We start from the raw sequence: 25,815 nt of genomic DNA on the forward strand, positions 1-25,815 counted from the left end.
TGCACAAGTTTTGGAAATGTGAGACCTCTGGGATTAGTGCACTTGCTGAAAATATCTATGTTTTTTCCTACAGGTCTCATGGAATAAAGCTGTTAGTATAGCTGAAGTGTTTAGCGAACCTATTGCAGAGGTTTATGTGTAACCTGCAGGTCACAGAAATGAATCATTATAAAATAAGTAGCTGGTGACTGGGCCTTTTGCAGAGCACTGTAGGTAACCCCAGTTTGCAGGTTTGTATCTTACTAAAATGTAGTGGCGGCTGTCACAGATCGGGGTGGTGGGCAAGGGGTGAGGGGATAGGAGGGTGTAAAGTGAAAGAAAAATTGACTTACCTCTTCGCTGTGTCTCTCCTCTATCATCGTCTTTCTGCATCTCTCCCGGTTTGGACAGGAAGCACCCAGGCTCCACTAAGCCAATGATAATGCTGCGATTCGGCGCTTAAGCAGGGACCGGTCATGTTCTTCACCCAGGCTGTAATTCAGCCTGAGTAGAGCCTGTAATGCAGCCTGGGTAGAGAACATGCAAAGTGCGCATGATGGTTTGGCCGGCCGAGACGTCTGGCAAAACATTCTTGCGCACTTACATAGTGCCCACCACTCCTAACCCTGCTCTGAGAGTAGAGCAGAGCAGCCCCGCCCGCAAAGCTGTTGCAACAGGAACAAAATTAATTTATTTTTCCTTTATTCACACTGCTGAAAAGCAGTGGGGCGACGCTTCTCCACCTTAGCGGAGGAGCCGCCACTGCTAACATTTCTTCGCAGGTTAACACCAATTATCAGGTGCCAAAAAACTATTTACATTTTTGTGGTGTACTGCACAGACTGAGTGATTGTTAGCATAATTGCACAACTCATACCTTTTTCTCCTTGGTTATCTCAAACACTGGGGGCCAGGTTTAGCAAAGTTTTATGTCGCCTTTGCGTCACGCAAGGTAACGCAAGGTCGACGCAAAACCTAGATGAGATTTACCAAGCCACGAAAGGCCACTTGGTGTGCCCCTGCATGGCTTGGTAAATCTGGAGTAACGCAAGGCAGCGCATTTCGTTGCCTTGCATTACTCTACATGGCGGGGGCATTACATGGGTGGATTGTGATTGTTCCCACGCATCCACCCATGTATTCTTAGGCATTCCCAGATTTATCAACATTGGTAGACCTGGGAATTTTTCAGCACTGTTCGCCTTCCCACCAGAGGGGTAACAAGGAGAAATATTTGAAACGTTGTTTCCTCTTTCTAAGTGCGCAGCAGAATGCAGCACACTTAGAAAGAGGAATATGACTCTAAGGATTGTTTTTGTGTAGGAGGGTGTTCCTTCCTGCACAAAAACCTTCCTGCCTGTAACTCAGGTACCTGTGCAGGGCCAGACCGGCCGGAGCGGGCACCGGGCATTTCCCCGCTGGACCGGAATGGTGGGAGCCAGTTTTGGTACTGGGGGGGCGGTTTTGCAGCAGTGCTGCATAATCGGCCCCCTATAACAAATGCACGCAGCAGCAGTGCTCCTTCTCCCCGAATTTCCAAGGCTGGTTTGCGATCCCAGTCTGGCACTGGCTGTGCTCCACGATGCAAGGGTGCCTGCATTGGCGCTAGGCTGCTAATTGTGCGCGAGGGCAGGCAGAGGACAGGAATGCGCCGTATCTTGATAGATACGATGCCTTCCTGCCCTCTCTCTTTCATGCAGCGCAGGCTTGCTGCGTTGCGCTGCATGAACGTTTGATTAATCTTGCCCCCAATCTATTGTGTCTTTTGCCTCTCATTGCTTTATGAGTATCGTCACACACAATCTTTTCACTTTCCGTTTGTTTTTTCTTCTCTTTTTTTGACAACTTTATAATATATAATGCATTTACTTATCACGTAATCTCTTTGCTAACTTGTGAAGCTTAACAGTAGTGTGGATCTTTGTTTTCCATCGTTGGCTCCTGGACCTGGAGGCAAAGGTGTGGCCGTGGTAATTTGCTTAAACTCCCTGTCATGGACACCTGTTTCCAGCCAAGCCACAGAACTGACAGAAGGAATTCATTATTGCTTGCACTTTGAAGCAAAGCGTCAAAATCGAGGAGGTGCTGGGGAGGCCTCTTTTCTTCCTTATATTGTAGTACCAATAGGTTTGCTTTTTGAAAATATAACTCAGTCATGCAAGTATCAGAATAAGAAAGCACGGGGACTGAATGTGCTACTCCCACTTAACAATGAGTAGTAAATAAGGCCACCCACAGCTTCTCCATCCAATAAATGGCTTACAAACTGTTTTTTTTAAAAAAGCTGCATACACGTTGTGCACCACAATACTGAAAAGCTCTTAAGATTTCTTGCTTCATGTGTTGAGACTCTTACCTATCTACTCTTGTTTTTCTTAAAATCTTTTCATTCTAATACTGTTGGCCCCTTTTATTCCTTTATAAATTTAGGAGTTCTATCCTAAATATGCAGGGAAAAAACCTGGGGCCTTATTTTTAAAGGCCTTGCAACACTTTTTGTGACGCAGAAGTGCTGTAAACAATGTGCTATGTTGCGCCATATTTACAAGGTGACACATCTAAGCAGATGCATCTCCTTGTAGAGCCCTGCGCCACACTATACGTGCATCAGGTATAATGTATGCAGGGTGGGAGTTCCGAGGTAAAAAAGGGTCATAGACGTGTCGCAGTCAAATCTATGAGATTTCACTGCGACACTTCTATTGCTTCCAGGATTCTAAGTTACTGTGATTGCCTCTGTTGACAATGGAAGTGTGTTCTTGAGCCTTCATGTCTGAACATAGAAAGAGCTCACATCAATGCAGGTTTGTTAACATGGGTAAGCAATCAAAGGTGGGTTCATTCTAGATATGATGTTTCAAGGTTGAAGGTTTAAATAACACATTTGGGAGATGGACATCGCTGGTACATTGTTTTTGTAGCAGTATACACAGTGATGTTTCGTCGCCCTACTCGCCTTAGAAATTGTGCGCAGGTTACTGCTTCTTTAGGCAGTCTGATACTCCTTGCGACAAATTCCATAGGCAACTGTACATGAGGATGTACGTCGTTACAACGCATGCTTTGACAACGCATGCCTTTACGACGCAACTTTTACAACGCAAGTCGTTACAACGACTTGCTTTGGGGGGCGCTGGATAGTGAATAGTTTAATTTACTATTCCAATTCCAGTCCCCGTGGATAGTAGGGAAGGTGTTGGATAGTAAAATAAAACTATTCCCTATCCTAGAGCGCCCCCCAGCGCAAGTCGTTGTAATGACTTGCGTTGTAATGGTTGCATCGTAAAGGTACTGCGTTGTTAAAGTTGCGTTGTAAACAGTGTTCCCCGTACATGAATGGCTTGCCCTAGAACCATGTGCAGTGAAAGAGCCTGTGTTCCTTCTAGAAGAGATTGCTTTGGAGGTTACAAAATATCAGCTGATCTGCTAAAGGAATGTAGTTTGTCTGGATTTATAACTAGGTTTCTGCTAGTCCTCAAACTACATTTACACATGTCTGCCTCATATGCCAGTCTTACTTAGACACAGTTTTTGAATGTTTATTGTTTACCAGAATATGGTATACCGAAATATCATTTGACATAAATATATATGGGCATATTTAACATACTTTCACGCAGTGCAACGCAGCAACCACTTTGCTGTGTGGCGCTGCGTGATAGGGAAAGGACAGGAATGCACAGAATTTAATATCATACTATGCGTTCCTTACTGTTCCTTGCACTGGCACGCTTTTGGCTGCCTATGGCCAACACAGGCACCCTTGCGCCATGGTGCAAGAGTGCCTGCGTTGTAAGCAGGAATTTTTTTGTGCAGGAAGGGACACCTTCCCGCACAAAAATAATCCTGAGAGGTATTTTTCTCTTTCGATGTGTGCTGTAGATTGCAGCACACACAGAAAGAGGAGAAAACAAGGGGAAATACAGATATTTCTCCTCATTACTCCTCCCCTGGGGAGGCATAGCATTCCCATGACTACCACTAATAGTAAATCTGGGAATGCATCAAAATTAGGGCTCCCGGTTTTATGGTATTTATTTTTTCTACATTTCCGTCTGTATTTATCCATATTTATTTTTTGCTAACTTTGTCTGTATTTATCCATTTCTATTTTGTGTTTTCTGTATAAATGAAGCTGCCATGGGTATTTTCCACATTTATTTGACGATAAATGTACATTCGCATTTGAATGTCCCAAAAGGTTTCAGCAGTATACAGTGCAATAGCGTTATCTGAAAACACTTGTATTGCAAAATAGCATAAGTAACTGTAGATCTGCACTTAATTAAGCTTAATTAGGAAATGTATTGTATTTTTTCATCTCCTCTACCTCTCACATCTGTACACCTACTGACATAGCACTCATGATTGACAGTAGAAAAAAACATCTAAAGAAGACATATTTTCCATATATTTATGTATTTAAAAATAAATACAGACAGGAAAAAAATAGTTTTCTGTCTGTATTTATCTGTAGAAATCAGTAAAAACGGAAAACTGGGAGCCCTAATCAAAATCAATAGGTGGATGCGTGAGAACACCCACGCTCCATCCATGGAACGCTCCTTGGGGCAGCCTAACGCAAGGCAGCGATTTGTGCTGCCTTGCGTCACTCCAGATTTATCGAGCCATGGAGGGCCAGGCAAGACGGTCTGTGTGGCTCGATAAATCTATCTTTAGTGTTGCGTCGCCCTTGCGCCTCCTTGCATAGCGCAAGGGCGACGCAACGCTATGATAAATATGCTCCAAAGTGTTATACATATTTTTTACAAAAATATCGTCTAATGGGGTGTAGATTTTGTATTGGTAAGTCCAATACAGTGTATTTATTTTTCTAGGTGATATTCAGGACACACTACTGATGTCTGATGAAATTTAGACACCGGTGCTCTGGAACCACACCTTGACGATTGCATGCTTTTAAGAGATGTGTAAATATTTGGGAGGCTTTCCTTCTTGTATCCTCTTCAAACCCTGATCTGTACACGAAATGTGGTTGAATCAAAACATTCTGCACTGCGTGGGTAGACCTTTGTGTCAGGTGAGGCCCAGTGCGTCCCCAGATAAACAACATATGAGCAATGAGCTGCTTCAGGCTCACTTTCAGGTATTGTGTTGTAAATATCAAAGTATTATCAGGATTAGGTGTGCCCCTTATTCTTTTGTTTACAGGTCCAGGTTACCAAGTGTTACTCAGTGGCATGCATAGAGCACATATTTCTTGGGTGTTCACTTATATTGAAGCAGCAGGTCTGTGGCAGAAACTGCTGTGCAAACATCACAAAGCTCTCCAGGGCAACCAAAAAATGTGCCTGTTTAGGACACCGTTGCTGTTGTTTAGGATCAAGGGTTGTTGCTGAATGTGTACACTTTTAAAAATCAGCGGCAGCTCCTCTGCTAAGGTGGAGGAGCGTTATCCCACTGCTTCACTTCAGTGAAATAAAGGGAAAATAAAATGGTAATAACTTGCATTATCATTTCATTTTCTTCTACTTCTGCAGCTATGAGTGAGGAGCGGGCAGGGCCGGACTGGCAACCACAACCGGCCCTGGCAAAGTGCTCAGCCGCCCCCCCCTCTCCATTCGGGGGGGGTGTTTGGGGGTGCCGCCGAGCTCTTTCCCGGGCCGGTTTTCGGCCGATTTTGGTACAGGGACGATTTTGCAGCTATGCTGCAAAAACCGTCCTGTGACAAAAACGGCCCCCAGGGGCCCAAAACCGGCCCCCACCTGTGCTGCGCACCGGGTATTGCCCAGTGCCCGCTATGGCCAGTCCGACCCTGGGAGCGGGGGCAGGATAGGAGTGGTAACACACTCCTTAGTGCGCAATGACTGTTTGGCCGGCCCTCTCTGGCCACCCAAAACAGTCTTGCTCACTTCACATATTTTTCCATGCAGGCTAAATTTCAGCCTGCACGGAGAACATGCCCAGGATCCCAGTTAGCGTCTGGGGGCTGAAACACGGTGCTCAGACCAATCACAACGCTGCTAAGGCAGCGTTGTGATTGGCTAACTGGGAGCCTGGGTGTGCATCCTGTTCATTTTAGGCTTCCAATTTGAAATACCTTCCCATTTACTGAGCTCTGAAATGTTTTCACTTTTACATTTTGCTTTTTTCATGTGCAAATACTTTATTAATCTGCTAATATTATTTAATCATGGACAACCAGGGGTCCACGGACCACAGGTTAAGGGCTGCTGTATTAGAGCACAGAAAGAAAGCTGGTTCTTACTAAAAGCTCATTTCTTCTGTGCTATGAGGGATCAGAGTGTTCCTATACCTTTGTGGCTTTCATCCATGATTGCCTCAAGTCCTCAGTTTGGAAGGCCAGTGCCCCCTTCCTCTTTGCTTTTTGTACATATGAACCTCTAAAACAGTTTTTATGTAAAGTTGTGGTGTGTTTTATTATCAGGCAAGGTTAGGTTTTGTCACGTTTTGTGATGTTCTGTCAATAAAGGATTTTAACAGTATAGGAGGGAAACGTAAAACGACTACACAGATTTTATGGAGCAAATAGCCTGTTTTTCTTGCTTTGCGGAATTTGAGACGGTGGTTTTCCATTTAAAAAGGGTTTTCAAGAGCACTGTAGGGCTGCAAGCAATTAGACTTTCTGTGCTTTTTATACATTAATTGCTGGTAGTGAATTGCTTTGCATTACTCATGCACATCTTATTTGTAGTTCCTCGCCCACAACAAGTGTACTTTTCTATGGCAGTCACCCTATCCTGCATCATAAGCAGTGGCTAATTAGAGTGCAGCGAATCAATCTGTCAACCATAACAAACAAGAAATATTTTTTAAAAAGCGAATCCATTGCACTGCGATCTGCACGCGACGGGGTGTGTAGTATAGTGGAAGCATAAGATGTTCAGGTACTTCACCACTCTACTGTTTGTGACATAAGCATAAACCACCTCTACCTCTAATGATAATTCTCTTCAGATAGACATGTTTCAATTACACTTGTTTGTTATTGTCCTTCGTCGTCTTGTATGTGTAAGCAACCTATCCAAAGGAGCTACACCTAATGATAAAATTACCCACCATAGTACAAAAATACAAACTATACACCTCTAACAATTTTTAATTCTGCCATGGTCAGTCCCCTACCCAGCTGTCAAAGGAGGAGGGTTATGCATGGGGCTAGCTACTGCCATGCAAAAATATTTCCAGCTACAGAAAAGTCAGCCAAAAGACATCCCGACCTTGGGGAGAGAATAATCTCAAACAAGGAGAGCTATAACGCCTTCTTGTGAAAGCCAGGGATCCCTGGAAGTCACAAAGCCGATCCACCTGCTTTCGACCAAGACCATCACCTTTGGGACATGGAACATGAAGATCATGTAAAAGTGTACAGTGTCATTGAAGATGAAAATAATACAACCTTGCCATAACTGGTATCAGTGACACCAGATGGATACAGTCTTGACAGAAAAGACCTGCTTCAGGAGGACTTCTGCTGTATTCTGGACACAAGGAAGACAACACCCAAACACTCAGGAAGCAGCACGGATGCTTAAGCCAGCAGTCAGCAGAGCTCTGATTGGATGGGAAGCCCATGGTCCCAGAATCATCACAGCGACCTTCCACACAAAGAAAAAGAGGATCAACTTGAATGTTATACAGTGCTATGCACCTACAAATTACAGAAAAGAAGAGGAAATAGAATAGTTTTACAACAGACTCCAGTCCATCCTAGAGAAATGTCTAGAGAGAGGCATCACATACTTATGGTGGACATCAATGCCAAGAGTGGAAGCGATAACACTGGGTAAAAAGAAGTCAAAGGCTCACAGATCTCTGTGCCCTGAACAGTCTGATGATAGGCGGTACTGTATTTCCACACATAAGAATACACAAAACAACATTGGTGTCACCAGACCATCAAGAAAGCATCAGATCGACCATGTCTGCATTGCCAAGAAGTTCCAGAGATCCCTGCAGGATGTGAGAGTGATGAGAGGAGCCGACATATCATCAGGCAATCACCTTTTCATGTCCAGTCTAAAGCTGAAGTAAGCATGGATTGAAACGAAAAACCAAAGCCAGTGATATAACACCACTCGTCCCAAAGATGCCCAGAAATGGAGTGAATAATCAATCACCTCAGTAACGAGTTTCAAACCCTGCAAGAACTAAAGGATGACAGAGACCCAGTTGAAAGTCAGTGGGAAAAGATCAAAGAAACAGTGACATCAACCGGGCAGGAGGTACTGGGTCCCAAGAATCACCTGCATAAAGAATGGATCTCCACCAAGACTCTCTGCAAAATCCACGAGAGAAAGGAAAAGAAAGCTGCAGTCAACACCAGCCGAACAAGAGCAGAAAAAAGCGAAAGATCCAGGTGAATATACCAAATCAAGAAGGAAGAAAAGAGAAGCTTAAGAACAGACAAGAGAAGATTAATCAATGGGTTTGACACAGAAGCCCAGGAAGCAGCAAGCCACAGAAACTTGAACTTGAACTCTACAGCATAAACAAGGAAGCTCTCTGGCAGGTAGAGAAAGTCAAAAAGACCTGATATAGCCAAAGCGGGGAACACAATTATGGGTAACGAAGTCCAAAAGATTGGTGGAGCACTTTGAAGATCTTCCGTTCCAGCCAGTACTGCAGTCTCTAACAGACATACAGCCAGTTGACAAGGAATTGCCAATCGGCTGCAGCACACCAACCAAGAAAAAAATACGGCAAGTCATCAAACATCTCAGAAATGGGAAGGCAGCAGGACCTGACAACATTCCTGAAGATGCATTGAAGGCAGATATTGAAACATCAGTAGACATGCTCTACCACATTTTTGGAAATAAATGGGAAGAGGAAAAAGAGCCATCAGACTGGAAGGAGGGATATCTCAACAAGATCCTCTAGAAAGGTGGCTTGGGTAACTAGGCATACTACAGAGGGATAACTCATAACAACCCCAGGCAAAGTATTGAACAGAGTCATCCTGAACGGAATGAACAAACAAGTCGATGCTCAGTTGCCAGACCAGCAAGCTGGCTTCCAGAAAATGTTGACAATTAAGTGCTAGTGTCGAGCACCGGAAACCACTGGCTGAAATTAAGCACTGAAAACACACCCAGAGGACAACCTCCACTACTCTTCCTGACCATGCACTGCACAATTCTTCACCCCAGAGTACTAGTGACTGCTGTGTCGCAGTCGGTACCAAAATAACTAAAGCAGTTTATTTTAGTGCCAAACTGTGACACAAAATGTGGCGCTAGACAGTACTAGTTCCCCTGCTTATACAATAAACTCCTTTCATCCACTGTTGCATACATCAGAATTATTTATTTGTTATTTCAGGCATGTGGCCAGTAGTCGGATACTTTTATTTGCTTTCATTGCATTACAAAGGTGGGTCCACATTGTTAAAGGGGGCACATTTGCCATAAACTGGCGCTGTGCAGCGAGAAACGAGAAGCACCCTGAAATACATTCAGGGAACTTGAAAAAAACAAATCCTCAGCAGTATAGGAACAGGTTGCATTGGGTCAGCTAGACAAAATATACATAGTACAGGACACAGGCTGAGCAGCAACACTCCACACACCATCAACCCAGAATTAGACTAAGTACTGTCATTACACAACTGAGAGACAACACACCTTATCCTCCCATAAACAAGAAGAAAAACTACAAATTTAGAGCTGAGCATACCCTTGAACTGCAAAGAAACAGAAAAGATACATAATTCGCAGGATATTTAATCAGCACAAGGCAATTTTCTTTTGTGGTTTCAGGCCCAGAAATCCTATTTGGGAAGTGTTTTCAATTCCTGTGTGATGACCACAGAGGAGTGGTTATCGTGTTGTAGTATGCAGTGCTTATCAATCTGATGGAAGAAGAGATGGACGTGCCTGCATGGCTTGCATTACACAGTCTGCTGGCAGCTGTGATCAGCTCTGCAGGTTCCTGTATGATGTTTTAATTTTCTTTTACCTTTTCAGGTCAGTTTGCTGGTTGGGTCATCCACTCTGAGGTCTTATGGTCCTGGATAGACATGGTCGGGGCATAACTTGGTAGCAGGTCACAGTCTTCACTCGTATCAATGTCATTATAAGAAGTCAACCAGTAATCAGAGAATATATCTTAGATCTAAATGGAACCTGCAGGGATGAACTATGTTAAAATCCTTCGGTGGCCATCATTGCGTAACAGAACTCATCAGTTATATCACGCCTGTCAAGTGAGTGTCTTGGAATACAGCTGATTTAAAGAAGCACATGGATTTGATGAGGTCTTCTTGCAACATGTTCTGAATTTCAATGTTCTTTACTCCCAGAAAAGGTGCTGCACAGGTAATAAAGAAATTCCGCATTTTTGGTATTTGAAATTGCTTTTAGGTCAACTTAGAGGAAGTACAGTAATATATATCAATAAGACTCCAGCAATGCCATATTGTATGAGGCGCGCTGTAAGTATTGCCTCATACTTTACTAAGCTGTCATTTGCGCTAGCCAAAAAGCCACATTACTATTGAATACTCAACCCTCTGATAACAAAAGCTATATTGATTTGATATTTAATACTCTGGTGCGACTTTGTGGTCAATACTCTATTAACATAGTATTACTTATTGGACATTTAAGTGCTTGCTTGCTAGATTAATTCTGTTATGAGCTTCTAAATAATTGATGACATACTTATGGTATTTCTAGCAGCCTCATATATGACATTGTTACACATACAATAAATAGCATCATCCTCTACAGATGCCAATTTTATTAGCTGGTCTACTATTGACTTTGTGTTCATCACTGCTGATCATATTACATGACTGACTGATATGAGAGTAGAAGTTAAGAGTGAGAGGGCCACCTTCAGCTCTCATCTTTCTGAAGATATATAGGACATTACTGGCTCTCTTTTTTTTTTGTCAAATCTGTTTATTGGCATTTGTATTATTCGAGCATTACAATAAGTGCAGCATTTTATACATCATATCTGATTGGTTATGTCAAGCATTTGTTCGTAGGCAGAATAACATGTCATTCAGGCGCTGCAACTTTTCAAATAAGTGTCACAAGGTTTAGAGTATGCACCCGGATGTGTCGGCAACATAGGGGAGTCCATACACCCCAGCCCTGTGTACAGAGATGATATTTATATAACAACTGTAGAAGATCAAATCAAAACAAAACAAACAAACAGCGGCATGAGCACAGATATACATTGCGTGCTAACCCCCTCCAAAACCCCGGCCCTACCACGACTCCCCCCGCTCCCCCGCACGCACGCGCCTCCAATCTCAGCTGTTCCTGTGTTATAGAGCTGTGCGTTGCACCGAACAAGAGACGCGATATCAAGTCATGCGTACGGCCCGTGGTGCACCCCCATTACCCAGTGTGCCTATCTAATCCTCTGTTACCCCTTCGCTCGCAGATCTTTCTACTGGTTGTAGGGCATTAAGCATGTGCTCCCAGCGCTCTGCAATAGGTTCCCTGCGGAGCCCCACCGTCTCCTCTCTTCGTATGGCAGTCCATTCCGCCCGTGCCCATACTTGGAGGGACAGGGTCCACGCCTGCACGCTGGGTGGGTCACGCGCCTTCCACCTCTTCGTGAGGAGGCGCTTTGCCACTACCATTCCCAGATCCAGGAAGCGGGACGACACCTTATCTTTGGACGGTCTCTGGAAATGATGTGAAAGGTATTCGGGCCAGTTACAGGGGATGGTGCGCCAGGTACAGTGCCTGAGCAGCTCGCTAATGTCCCTCCAGTAAGTGCCCAGCCCTGGACAGTTCCATAGGAGATGGAGAAGATCTGCATCCGTCTCATCGCATCTGGGGCAGGACGCGTCGGATCTGTGGAAGTATTTGTTTATTAGGTCAGGAGTGAGATAGGCCCTGTGAACAATATAGAGTTGGATTTCGCGAAAGCGCATTTTTCTGGGGATGCGCACTGGGCTTTTAAGGATTTTCTCCCATTCTTTATCGGCGAGTGCCCGCCCTAGGTCCCGCTCCCATTTGCCTCGTAGTGGGACTAAATCCAGTTCTGTGTGTGTCCTCCAGGACACCGCCAACCATCTGATCAGGTGCCTGCCCCTACCCATGACATGAAGGTATTGCATGACAGGTGCTGCTTAGGCTCCGCCGTGACATCCCCCCACCTAGCCGTCATGTTTGCTATAAGGGAGCGATTTAGTAGTAGGAACCCCCAGGAGGAAGCCTATCTTCAGTAACCAGTGACTCATATGGTATCAGTGTTCCATCCCTGTATAAGTCACCCAGCGTCTGGACATCCGCCTCATGCCATTGCTCTAACATGTGGCGCGTGAGAACCCCCCACCCTCCGGCGAGCCCTCTAAAGGCACCGCAGGTGCGTAGGGGAGTACCTTTCGTGTGAGAAGCAGCGCTCTACGAAAGCATTTGTATGCCACCGCCAGCAGCAACGGGGCGGGTCGCGCCGTCGCTGTTAGTGGATGAAAAAGCGTGATGACCCGCTCCAGAGTGTATGGCGGCTCACCCGTGGTGGTGTCCTCTCTCCCCCTGTCTGCTAACCAGCGTGCAACTCATTGGAGCTGCGCAGCTAGATAATAATGCTCAAAACAGGGAGCGGCTAGTCCACCTCTGTCTGTGGGCAGGAACAGTTTCCCAAGCGCCAGCCGGTGCCGGGACGTGCCCCAAATGAAGTCGTGCAGGACCGTGTTAAGCGTGGAGAAAAAGGAAGCCGGTATAAATAAGGGCAGATTGGCAAAGTAGTGCAGAAGGCGGGGGAGCATGACAATTTTGGCTAGGGCCACCCTGCCTGTGGGTGTCAGAGGGAGTGTGGACCAGAAGCCGACCTGAGACCTGAGCGCTGCCACAGCTCGTCCCAGGTTCCCATCGAATAGGTCGGCCGGCTGACGATAAATCTGGATCCCCAGGTACTTAAAGGTGTCTGCTTTCCATTGGACTCTTGTGCCATGAAGGTGGTAGTCTGGATCGTCTACCTCGCTGCTAAATGCATAGAGGCAGGACTTGCCTGCATTCACCCGGAGCCCCGAGACATTACTGGCTCTCTTAATTGAATGAATGAAATAAAGATGAGCAGAATGCAGTAGTGTATTTGATCAAAAAAGTAATCTAGTAAAACTATGAGCTTTTGGCTGAGTCGCAGGTTAAGGAATACTGTAAGCACCGTAAGGAACTGAGGTCAAGCGGCTTGCAGTTGCAGAGGTACTAAATTGATGCATGAGAAGTGACTAAAATAAGAAATTAGGTGATATATTCACCAAGATATATCTGACCTTTTTCCCAATGTACCTTTGAAGCATAGAGGAGTCCATAGTAAATTTTACATTTCTGCCATGAAGGAAATTCAAAGGAAATGATGGACGGAGCGTTGACAATACAAGCACTCACCCCCAGTCAACTGATCTGGGTTTAATCCATCACCGTTCTTTAGCCCACTCTGCCACCCCAGTTCAGAGATGGCCATATGCAAATCAGTCTGACCCTGTGCCTCATGGGAACAGTCCAGCCCGAACTGCCAAGCCATGCCTTCTCTGGACCGGAAACAAGCTACCGAGGACCGGTTTCTGGCATTTCAGCCGTCTTCAGCCCGGCTTGCTTGAAACCAGTGGCAAAGTGAGCACAGGACTCATATCTGAGCATACCCTGCCAACTTATGGCGAACAAAGAAAAACCAAAGGAAATGATGGACGGAGCGTTGACAATACAAGCACTCACCCCCAGTCAACTGATCTGGGTTTAATCCATCACCGTTCTTTAGCCCTCTCTGCCACCCCAGTTCAGACATGGCCATATGCAAATCAGTCTGACCCTGTGCCTCATGGGAACAGTCCAGCCCGAACTGCCAAGCCATGCCTTCCCTGGACCGGAAACAAGCTACCGAGGACCGGTTTCTGGCATTTCAGCCGTCTTCAGCCCGGCTTGCTTAAATCCAGTGGCAAAGTGAGCAAGGGACTCACGTCTGAGCATACCCTGCCAACTTATGGCGAACAAAGAAAAAACAAAGGAAATGATGGACGGAGCATTGACAATACAAGCATTCACCCCCAGTCAACTGATCTGGGTTTAATCCATAACCGTTCTTTAGCCCACTCTGCCACCCCAGTTCAAACATGGCCATATGCAAATCAGTCTGACCCTGTGCCTCATGGGAACAGTCCAGCCCGAACTGCCAAGCCATGCCTTCCCTGGACCGGAAACAAGCTACAGAGGACCGGTTTCTGGCATTTCAGCCGTCTTCTGCCCGGCTTGCTTGAATCCAGTGGCAAAGTGAGCAAGGGACTCACGTCTGAGCATACCCTGCTCAGACGTCCCTGTCCCTCTTCTGTCCCTGCTGAGGGACAGAAGATTGGAAAATGGATCAACCCTTTGAAGTCTTCGGAATCAAACGTCACTTCTGTTATCTGTAGCGTTTTATTGAATCCGCATCTGTGGAATTCACCAACGGCATTGAAAAGCCAAGCTATAAAGCTCAGACTGAATAGGCCACACACTTTGAAGCCAATACATTTAGTCTAGCTACCCACAACATAAAACAACGCACACTCACTTAACACTGATGAAGAAGAACAAGACGATAACTGTTAACTTAACTTGATCTAACTAGTCTGAAGCAGGGACTGCTGCTCCTCTCTCACAAAAACCAGAAATAGAGAAAAAAGGGCAAAAAAGGAGAGCAAAATATTTGTCCCTGTTGCTCAAATCCAATTGCTTTCTCCTACACCTCTTTTCACCTGTTTTAGTTCTTAAATACTTTATTTGAAGCTAGCGTATTTCTTTGCAGGAAATGCACAATCAATTACTAAATAGCTAATGAAACTAAAGACCGTCCGGGCCCCAGAACTACCAGCATGTGAGCACCATGTTAAAAGCAACAGAGATTTCATGGGCAAAGCTATTTTTTCCCCAATTTAGTGGTGGTGTCAGGATTCATAGAAACATCAGTTTGCGCAGTTATCAGAACTAATAGGACGGTAGACAGGAACAACGGTACCTGTGACAGTATATGGGAATTAAACCAATCATAAAACAGAAATGGAGACTAAGCCAATGGATGTTTGGCACACCAGTCAGTGGTATTGGGCAGGGCTCAGGGACACAGACTGATACACTTCCAGGGCAGAGTAGAAAGAGCCAGGAAGACATCCCAGACAGAAGGAGAAGTGTCAGAATAAGAAGCCCTGCCTCCAGAGTATCTCTTCAATCACACCCACTCTAGATGCTCCAAGAAGTATACACTTTAACTAAAAAACTTGTATATTTTAACAGGTGCACCCTATTGCTCAATACATCTAAAAGAACCACACAGAATACGATTAAAACAGCACAAATACATGTTATGAACAACGAGAACAAAATGAATATTTCTACCATGGTTAAAATGGTATCTAAAAAACCTAACACCTACTTCTATGCACTATGCTATCAGAGCACAGATTAAAAATAACTTTTTCTTAAAATTATAAGATTTTCTTAGGGAGGGTATGTGCACTACATACCTGTTTACAGCGAAACGCTGTAATTATCAGGAGTCTAATAGGCCTGTGAAAGGCAAACTCTCCTTCAGCATCAGCTCCTCTCGGGCTCGATATCAGCTTTCAGTAGAGAGCGCGATGCAGCAGGATCTCTGGCAGCCAGAATTTCTCTGACCGAATCTCGCGCGATAATCTGGGGCGAAGGAGTTCTTGTGACAAGTGGTCAAGTGTCCGTCCTTTTATACTGTATGTTATTTAAGATGGAATTTCCAACATCACTTTTGGAAATGTTTGAAATAACCACATCCCACTTCCGAGTCAAAGGCAGACATGTTGATGATTTGGCAAAAATACAGAAAATGGAGCCTCGGCCTACAGAAAATGGAGTTGGGCTTGATTATTTTTACGTCAAGCTTATCTCTCCATCCAATATGCCTTCTGCGCAGACACTCTTAGAGACATACAAAAGACCTAACAGTCAGCTACTTAACTCTTAGTTAAAGGAAACTCTGACTACAAGAAAATGTGGGACAGGCCCAAAATTCCATCCTCGCTGCATAAGTGGAAGGTTTTGGTACGGTTGTCGTCCAAAAATCTGATCCTTCTGGGGTCTCATTCCAAATATTCAATTAGGAGTGTGAGTCCTTTTAAAATGCTCCTACTGTTGTGCACTTCAGTAATGAAGTTGACACTCTCTACACAGTGGAAGTTTCAACCTGTAGTTCATGCGTCCCAAATTATGAAAGCTGTATTTAGGGGCACTGCTCTGCCACCCTCAGTGATGGTAGTGTAGGGATTTCCCATCTGGGCCCACTTTGGTTCTCCCTTAATTTTTCATCTTAGACGTTTTTTAGGCTGCCTTTGCTATGCATAGCCACACATAATACATTTGTTTTCTTGACATTGTTCTAGGAACATGCTGTACATGTTGTTTGTTAGTCAGAGACTCTTCTTGGAATTTCATTTGCACATTTCGTACAAGATTGCTAGGAATACACTCCGGATTGTTTTTGTGCATGAAGGTATACCATTCCTGCATACATATGTAATAAATAATGTTCTTAATTCCAGTAAGTATAATCAGGTATGATTTATTATTGATTAATCCAAGTTATATGATCAATAGATATAATGATAAAAGTCCCACCAGGAGCAGTTCTTCGGGGAAATCTAAGTAAGGGAAATGTAAAGTATGAGCAAGATGTAACAACACACTATCCTGCTTACAACGCAGATACCCTTGTACCATGATGCCAGGGCGCCTGCGTTGGCTCCAGGCAGCAAAAAGTGCCCAGCGCTAGGAAAGGACTGGAATGATGTTATTTTGTTAAATACAGCGCATTCCTGCCCTTTTCACGCAGCGCATCAAGGTGGCTTGCTGCGCTGAGCTTCGCTGCGTGAAGGCATAATATGTGTGCCCCTTAATGAGGAAGAGAAATAATGCAATGGTCTCAGTTTTATTGACTGGAAATGCAATATAATTGATAACAAAATACATTTTTTTCTAACTGCATTTGTCCTCTGCAACTGCGGCAGAAATTGCCCTCCAGACAAGCATTTCATTTCACACTGAATCTGAACTGGATTTTACCTTAAAATAGGGAGAGCTTATTGCAATGGGATTCTAGCCATACCAAGCAAAGTGGATAAAAAAGCCAACTCCGAAAACATGCACACACGCAGGAAAAAGGGTGTGCGAAATCTGTAAAAATAAAGACAGAAAGAAAATAGGAACAGGGGCCAAGGGATTTCTCCCTTTGTCACTGTTTCCTGTTTCCTCCTCTTTTTCTGTCCCTTTTCATTTTCTAGCTCTCTCGGTCTGGGTTAAATGCTGTCACCCAAAATGAGTCCCTTTACCCAAAAATAAGTGACATTGACCACCATTTGTGCAGAAAGGAGCAGAGCGGTAAAGTTGTCAGGATTTGTAACTACTCCTGAAAAGGTGACACTGTAGCAAATGCTGCAGGAAGGGCCTCATTACAGCCACAGCTGTGGACGTGGTTTCAGTGTGTAATATGATCGATCAGTCGAACAGGACCCAGGGCAGGAAAACAACACAAAAGGCAGAAGGAAAGAACACATACCAGGGGACAGACAAACTGACACCAGACAATGAGGATTTCACAGAACACTTCAGGTGACTAACTCCAGTGCTCAGATGTTCTTCGGTATTATGCAGGCTCGAGTTATTTAAAAAACAAAAAACACTAGGCCATTCCTCTGAGGTTACTTACATTACTGGCTAATGATAAAAAAGAAATATAGAAAAAGCACAGAGATGTGGCTCAGCTACAGCACAAACATCAGGTGGGCTAAAAATACCACTAGGTACTGATTGGATATACCACAACAGCAGCCTTATGTACGAAGTAGATTCATTGCAGGACAAAGAACATAAAATTCAGCTTGATAAATGATATTCTGCTGTGACATGAAGTGTTTAGTCTTTCATGAACTGGGGTTCTTTGAAAGAGACAAGCAGTATGTCTCCAAAAAACAAGGGATACCTAATCGTTCCACACACAGGGAGAGCTAATATATTATTTTTTGCAGAACCTTTCAAATGTACTTTAATGAGAAAAAAAAACATAAATACTCTGTGCCCAATTCATAAATGCATTTTAGAACATTTGAAATAGTACTCCTCCAATACTACTTCGCGTACCTATAAGTACTTTTGGGAATTGGCCACAAAATATCTAAAATAGGAATATTCAGGGACTATGCATATGTACATAAAAATATTGAAAGGAATGTGGCGTATTTTAATAATAGCTTGAACAGTTCAAGGACAGTTTACAAAGTCATTTATGAGCACTCATGATTGCTTTTGTGAATTAGCCCCCTAGTTGGGTCCAACGTTCCAACAGACAGCACAAGCAATTTTGTTGCAAAAGACATATTATGGGTTTACCAAGAACTTGCAGGGGTTTTAGATCCATTCCATTGCTTACCATTTGTTTACTTTATTACTTTCATTTGCTTGCTTCTTATTTAATGGCTTTCCTGGTCCATCTTGTGTTTGTCCCTCCCTTGGAGCACAGCCCCTGTACCATGCTCTTGAGTTGTGTTCTTCCACTGAATATTTTTAGTGACTCATTTTGAGATCACTCAAACTTGTATGGCGGGTTTCTATTTCAAGTACTAGCCATATAAGGTATTGGACAGCCTCAATGGATTGTCATAGTTTCTGCCTTAACAAGCAATGCCTTATTCTTACCTACCACCAATTATTAAATTGTGAGGTGATTACCTGTATAAGCATAGCTTGACACTGCATTATATAACTTAACACACGTTTGGAAGATTGAAAGATAGCCTTAGGGTGTTGCTGCCTTTGGAGGAACGCACTGCATGATGTAAACAAATATGCATCACTTGGTCACAGCACTCAGACAATCATCCGAAGGCAGCAGATGCCGAGAAAAAATGCCCTAAAATTATAAACGGAACTATATATCTTAGAAGTTAAACAAGCAGATAATCCGTAATGACCGTGACTGAAAATATTGTGATGCTCTTCATAACCAGTTATTAGTGGTCACACTCGTGTTGCCTTTGACAATTGTAGCATCACACAGGAATTTAAGACAAAATACACAGAGCTCCGCTGCTTTTTCTGATTTTATTTTTTGGGGAAATATATATGGTACATGTGCATACCTTTAAGTTCAAATACAAAAGTCTATCTGCTACCTGTGCACTGTTAGGCAGCCCTTTTGTGAACAGACAAGATAGCTGCATCTCTACTCAGTCAGCAAGCACAACTCTTCTCTGATCGCAGTATGACCCTTGGAGTGCACTTCTTTGTTGTGGGAACAAGAGGGAGATCAGGTCCAGTTTTCTATGTTATTCTCAGGTATCATACCACAGTTTCTATACTCTTCTGATTTTCCACAGGTCCAGGAGCGTTCTGGAGTGGGTGCCTAGAGATACCACATTTAAGCCTGGCACGCGCCAGCGGGTGAGAATGACCCCTAGGGACACTCTAACCAATGGGGTAATTGTTTCCGGTGCTAACCTTATCCACTTTGGGCATTTTCAGGATGGCCAAAGTTTTCAGCCACACCAAACTTTGGCTCTGAGGCGTGGGCAGTGTGCTATGTTAATCCTAGTATCCTCCTACATCTAGATCCAAAATCCAATTTTAGGCATTTCCTGTACCCACAACAACCTCAGAGACAGGGGTCTGATTGAAAAAAGCTGAGTTTTTTTTAGAAACCAAGCAAGGGATACACAAGAATAATTTTGATCTTTGGCCTTCACCCTTTGAAGTTCACCCCACATGTTATATGTGAACCCATCAGCCCTGTAAAACAATCTGTGACACTGTAATATTAAAAAGAGGCACACTGTTGTTGAGGCCGACTGGCTCAGGGAACAAAAGAAGGGGCCTGTCCAAGTGTCAGCTAATATTTGCCTTTGACAGAAGAGGCCTCTTTGAAGAGCACCACAAGTGTCATATGAAAAACCCTAGCAGACCTGCCGAGCAGGATCTGACATCTGACATTCAACACGACCTGACACTTTATTTTTATTTTTTAAATCTTTTTATTTTGTCTAATGAACAATGCCAAGCCATACATTACAATATTTGTCAGTATATTCCCCCCTCCCATCGCATCCCCCTTATATCTTGTCTAATCCCTCTGATGATCGCACATTTCTCAGGGATTTTCAAGTATCCTTCCAAGCACCTTCTGTAACTTGAGACGCAAATCCATCCGACCTCCATAATCTTCTTTCCCACTTACATTGACAGCTCTCTATATATCGCCCAGTACCCCCACACTTGATCCCATTTGCCCGGGCACCCCCGCCCCTCGTAAATTACCTCCTCTGCAGCACAGCACCGATCCAGATCCTGCTCCCACTCCTTTACTGTTGGTATCTGAGGTTTCCCCCATAGTCTGTCTATGTTTCTCCTTGCCACCATATTTTCTAGCATCAGCCATATTTTATTGTATTGTGACCATTTTAATCCAGCTGTTACTGTTAATATGTGTCAATTGGCCTCCATCAGGACTACCCGTTCCACCACCCTGGACATCACTTTTGCCGTCCCCATCGAAAATCTCTGCAACACGGGACAAGAACTGACACTTTAATGTCAAAAAGTATCATCTCTGACCCCCTTGACTACTTTGTCAAGTTCAGATGGGTAATCTCTGCCCCTTCATATCAGCCTGCTGTTTGCTCCCTCCTGGGAGCAGGTTTACACCTTATTCATGCTTATTTAAATGCAGATTACTTGCTGGCCAAAGTGGGTAAGAAAAATGCAGATTCAGTTTCCAGGGATTTTAGGCAAGGCAAAGGTAGCTTTCTAAAAGTTACTTTTCTGTAATACTTAAAAAAATCCAACTTCACCACAGCACTGAATTTTTATTAAATATAGTTTTTTTTTATTATTTGCAGTTAAACCCTGCACAACCCGGCTACTAGTGACAGTCCTACAGTCATGTTTACATTTTCACTGGAGTGGATGGCACAATAGGTGCTGCAGTCCACTTGTGACATTTAACTTACAGGCCCTGGGTACCCCTAATTACGATCAACTAGGGGCTAATAGGTAAGTTAAATATACTGATCAGGTGTATACCAATCAATTTTACCAGGTTGAAAGGATGAGCACAAGCACTTTACCACATGTTAGCAGGGGTAAAGTAGACACAGTTCTATAGTCAGCTAACGTAGAGTTCAGCAAAAAGTCAACAGAAATTCGGACTGACCCAGCAGAAAGAGAAAACTTACGCATTAATCTCCAGAATTAAAGACAAACAAAAGACTCTGCAAGAAACTTGGACGTACCTAGGGTCGCTCCTTGCTGAAGTCTGACAAAATGGATCACTGACAGAATGTAGGTAACAGATATATTGTGTAGACATATTATTGTGTCAAAAATATCGAGGACCAAAATACCGAGAAGGTAAGGGTAATTAGGTAAGTATAGATTTACTATTCTTAACTCCACATCTACGTACCTTGAAGATATATATTTTGTCAAGGTATATATATGTGGAGTTACATATAGTAAAACTTTGCCTACCTATAGAAAATTCTTAACACCAACAAAACAGTTTTACAGAGTAGCCCTTCATGCATATCACCAGAATATTCCTATGTCTCGTCAAAGTTATCTCACGGGACGTACTAAGCAAAACAAACAATCCTCTAGGGAAAATTTTAAAATAGTAAAAGAATTTACCCATCCCACTGCCTGCTCCCTAGCCATTTTAGCGTTGCAAGCACTGTGAAGAACTCTATCCACTTTGTTTCAGGATCCATTCAGAACCATCTACACTAGATTTCCTACCTATTCCTCTCTAATTCTCTCTCCTACCTACACAGGTCTCCCACTCCCAATTCAATTTGCTCCCTGGCTAGGTTTCAAAAGTTTAGTATTCCAGATGTGTAAATTGCAGTGCATGCGTTAAGATCAGGATCTCCGATGACCCCTGCCACCCACCTATCAATTAATGTCAGTGTGCCCAGTGGCGCTCTGACTGATCTGATCAATATATCCCTTTCTGATGCAGGCCCTCCACCAGCTTGGAGACAGGCTAAGGATTTCCCCTTCCTGAGAAAATCTTCTGCTGACCCCTTCATTCTTTCTAACCAACAGCCTATATCACTCTTTCCCTATTAGATTAGTCTTGGATTCATGTATTAATGTCCATTTGACGACCTATCTACATGTATCAATCTTTTAGATCCTTCTCAGTCTGGCTTCAGAGCTTGCCACAGCATCGAAACCGCCTTGCTGGCAGCTACTGATTATATCGGGGGCAGCTTGGATGAGGGCAGAACGGTGGCTTTCATCCTCTTAGAGCTCTTTGTAACATTCAACAATGAGTCACAAACCATACCTATGCAATGCATGCATGAGGCAGGTATACATTCTAAGGCCCTTCAGTGGTTTCAGGCTTTTCTTACTCAGAGAGCTCAATCCATAAATCTTACCTCCTTCAAATCAGGCTAAGTTTCTATAACACTCAGTTTATCTCCATCTCAGAGAACATTGTAGAGGTGAGAAGAGGGTTTCTGGGCTGCATGTCCATGATTGCCATCTGGATGAAAGACAACTGTCTTAAGCTTAGTGGAAATAAAACAGAAGTCATTCTTTTCGGTAAGGCAAACACCATTTGGGTGCCAGATGGGTGGCCTGCTCCTCTCCTACACCCACTAACATGGCTAAGAATCTGGGGATCATCATTAATAATTCCCTTTCTATGAAAGACCAAGTTACAGCATTCATTGAGCTAAATCATTCAGTGGCTTTCTTTGGGCTGACACAAAACAGTCATTCAAGCACTAATAACTAGTCCTTTGGACAATGGCAATGCTTTTTACGTGGGGGTTGCCTAATCCCAATCAAAAAGACTTGAAAGTATTGAAAACACGGAGGCCATTTTAGTGCCTATCTTACCTGTGCGCTCTCCCTGGGCCCCCGCCCCTCAAGTCTCTATACTGGTTACCCGTATGTAGATGATCCATATATAAACTCCTATGCCACTCACACTGAGCTATCCATGCTGCAGGTCCTTATTACCTTAGTACCAGAATGTGTTTTATTACCAGTTGGAATCCTCAGATGCTCCACTTTGGCTCTTGAGCAAATCCACCCCCTTCCCTCCCGTTTCCACTTTTCCAGTCAGATGGTCATTCCATTTGATATCTTGTGACCCACCACTGAAACGCCCTCCCTTTGGCTACACATTCCACAACTAACTTCCTAAAGCTCAGGAAACTTCTAAAAACTTGGCTTTTTCGAACTCCCCCTTTTCTGTTTGTTTTAGGGTTTGGGCTATGTATGCCTGTGTCTCCTCTTTAGGAGTCTGTAGCGCCTGAATACCCTGTTGGTGAGTTTGCCCCTTTATAAACCACCAGATTCAAGCTAGCCAGGCTGAGGAGGGGGATACCACGAAACTGGACCCAGGATCCTTGTTTTTTTGTTTTTTAGTCCAAGGAGGACCTGGCCTGGCAGTTTGGACTCGACTGTGCCCCTGAGGAGCAGGTTCAACACTGATTTGCATATAATTGAGTCCAAACTGGAAGGGTGTGGCTGAGCAGAAAAATGATGAATTTAGTCCCAGGCTGGACTGGGGATGAATGCTTTAAACTATTTCAGCAGTCCATCCTTCTATTGTTTTGCTTTATAAAACCTCATAACATAACACAGGCCTATTCATGGGCTTATATTCAGTTAAAAATGTTTATACTCCCCATTAGAACCCTGGCCTCTTAAAACACCAAAGTATTTAAAACCTTGCCTGGCCATCCTTCATTCGCAGCAATCCTTCTCACAGCTGTAATTGCTATATGGAGTCTGGTTTTGTGCTCTCATTTCTTAAGTATGCAGCGGATACTCCACTGCTAAAAAAAGATACTCATTTTAAATCAGGGACGTATCTGATATTTCACCTTTTTCTAACATCAAACACAAGGTGATGTTTTTTTTTAAATTTTTTTAAATTTTATTTTTTTTGTCCTCATTACGCAACATTTTAAAATAAGGAGGTTTTCAGGGACCCTTCTCATCTTCCCGGCACCTATGAGAGAGGGAACCCCTTACATCCGTATACTTGTAAGGAGAAGAAGGATTCTTGTTTTCGGATTGGGGTGAGCTAGCCATCCTGGCTACTCTTGCAAGCCTTCGTCCATATTGTTGCGGTAGCGTAATCATTGGACTTATAGTGGGGTATGATGAAAAATCCAAGTAGATGACTACCACGTTATATACAAAGGCCATAATATAAATCACCCCTTATGAAACTCTTCCCAAATATCCCAAAATTTATATTTTTTAGAGCCTAGCTTCTTATTTTTGTCTAAGTTATACACTTTCAGAACTGACGCCAGCCACTCATTATGGGTCGGAGGGACAGGATTTATCCATTTTATACAGCTCTCCCTCCTTGCCAAAAGTATCAGTATGAACATTAAGTTCTCTTGGGCTTTTGAAAAAGGTCTTGCTACATTCATACTTATAACCCCAAAAATAACTAAATCCATACTTACAGAAAGTTGTCTTCCCAGTACCCCTTCTAAGGTAATACCCACATCTTTCCAGAAGCCATCAAGACTGGGACATCGCCAAAACATATGTAAGTCGTCAGCCATCTGTAAACCACATTTTGGGCAGCTCTTCACTGTGGCCCCGTTCAGTTTGGATAGCCTTTTCGGAGTCCAGTAGGCTCTATGAATAGTGAGTAAATGATTCCTTTTGAGAGCAGCAGACGTTACAATCGGCCAGCATTTGCTCAAAGATACTTGCCATGTGTTACCTGTATCCAGCGTCGGCAGGTCTTTTCCCCAGATACTCTCTGGAATCCGGAAGTCGTCCTCCCCGGCCGAAATTAGGGCCCAGTACCAGAAGGATGTTTCTTTCAAGAACGTTTTTTTAGCCTGCATCTTAATTTCCAGGGAGATATTACCTTTTCTAGTTTCTTTAAGAGACTTGTTCCAACTCAATAATTGGTAATATTTTAGGGGGGAGGAGCCTAGCTCGCGACCGAGATGGCCGCGTTTTAGCTCGGCTCCGTTCAACCACCTGTTTTCTTTGATTATCCTGTATTTCTCCTGCCCCGGGAAGCCCTCCTTGCGGTGTTTCGGTACTGCGGGCACTTTGCGGACACTTACCCGTTGCTCCGGTGATCCTGGCTGCTGTCGATCCTGTGCGGTGGTCCCGCTCGGAGCCTTCGGGGCAGACTGGCTTGGACCTCCTTGCAACGACGGGACGTGACGGAGCGCGATGGTCGGCCCTTGCTGGCGCTGTGGATCTGGTTGCGGAGGCTGATGTGCGAATAGGCCGGCTGTGCCCGTTGGCGGACCCGACTGACCTGGGCCTCGGGGTGCGGACGCTGCCTCCTGCGGGAGAGCCCCCTCATTTGTCTGGCTTGGTCCCCCCTTTGTTCCCCGGCCCGGCCATTTTGTATTTTCCGCCCGGGCTCGGAGAACGGGACCGGCGGCACGAGGGGGCCGCCGAACATCCTTCTTCTGGTGGGTCTCCTTCCTGCCTTGGGGCGCCCCGCCGCAGTTCGGCTGACCTCCTTTTGCTTTGGCGTTGCTCCGGCCGGGGCCCCCGACGACCGAGGGCTTGCTGGGCTCCTAAGATGGCGGCCGACCCTGGGAGTCTCTGCCAGGCCTGGGCGAGCACTGGGGGCCCGCCACACGGCCCGGATGTCGGATCTTGTGAAGGGTTTCCTGCACTTCAAGTTGTCCTGGATGCACTATACTCCTGGCGAACTTCCGTGGCTGCGCCTGTTTCCCCTGTGGAGGCGGACCCACTTTTCGATTTATGCGGGCCCCCATCGTTGGAATTTGCCTCCTTGTTGCAGGGTACGGCTGGTGTGCTCCTGGTCTCTGTGCCTCCGGCGGAGGCCGCAACCTTGGATTGGAGACTCTCCGAC

At 44.4% G+C, this 25,815-nt stretch overlaps 1 protein-coding gene across 10 annotated transcripts in view; it reads left to right on the forward strand.

The window, feature by feature from the left end:
• The window catches only part of LOC144821482 (uncharacterized), a 494,538-nt gene that overhangs the window by 283,018 nt on the left and 185,705 nt on the right, over positions 1–25,815 (forward strand). The window contains exon 3 of one of the 10 annotated variants that reach the window (XR_013608363.1): positions 74–209. The exons of the other annotated variants lie outside the window; for them this stretch is intronic. The gene's annotated coding sequence lies outside the window, so the exon portion shown is untranslated. The remainder of the gene's footprint in view (positions 1–73; positions 210–25,815) is intronic. 10 annotated transcript variants of the gene reach the window in all.

Source organism: Lissotriton helveticus, chromosome 2_2, assembly GCF_964261635.1.
Source record: "Lissotriton helveticus chromosome 2_2, aLisHel1.1, whole genome shotgun sequence".
Lineage (NCBI taxonomy): Eukaryota > Metazoa > Chordata > Amphibia > Caudata > Salamandridae > Lissotriton > Lissotriton helveticus.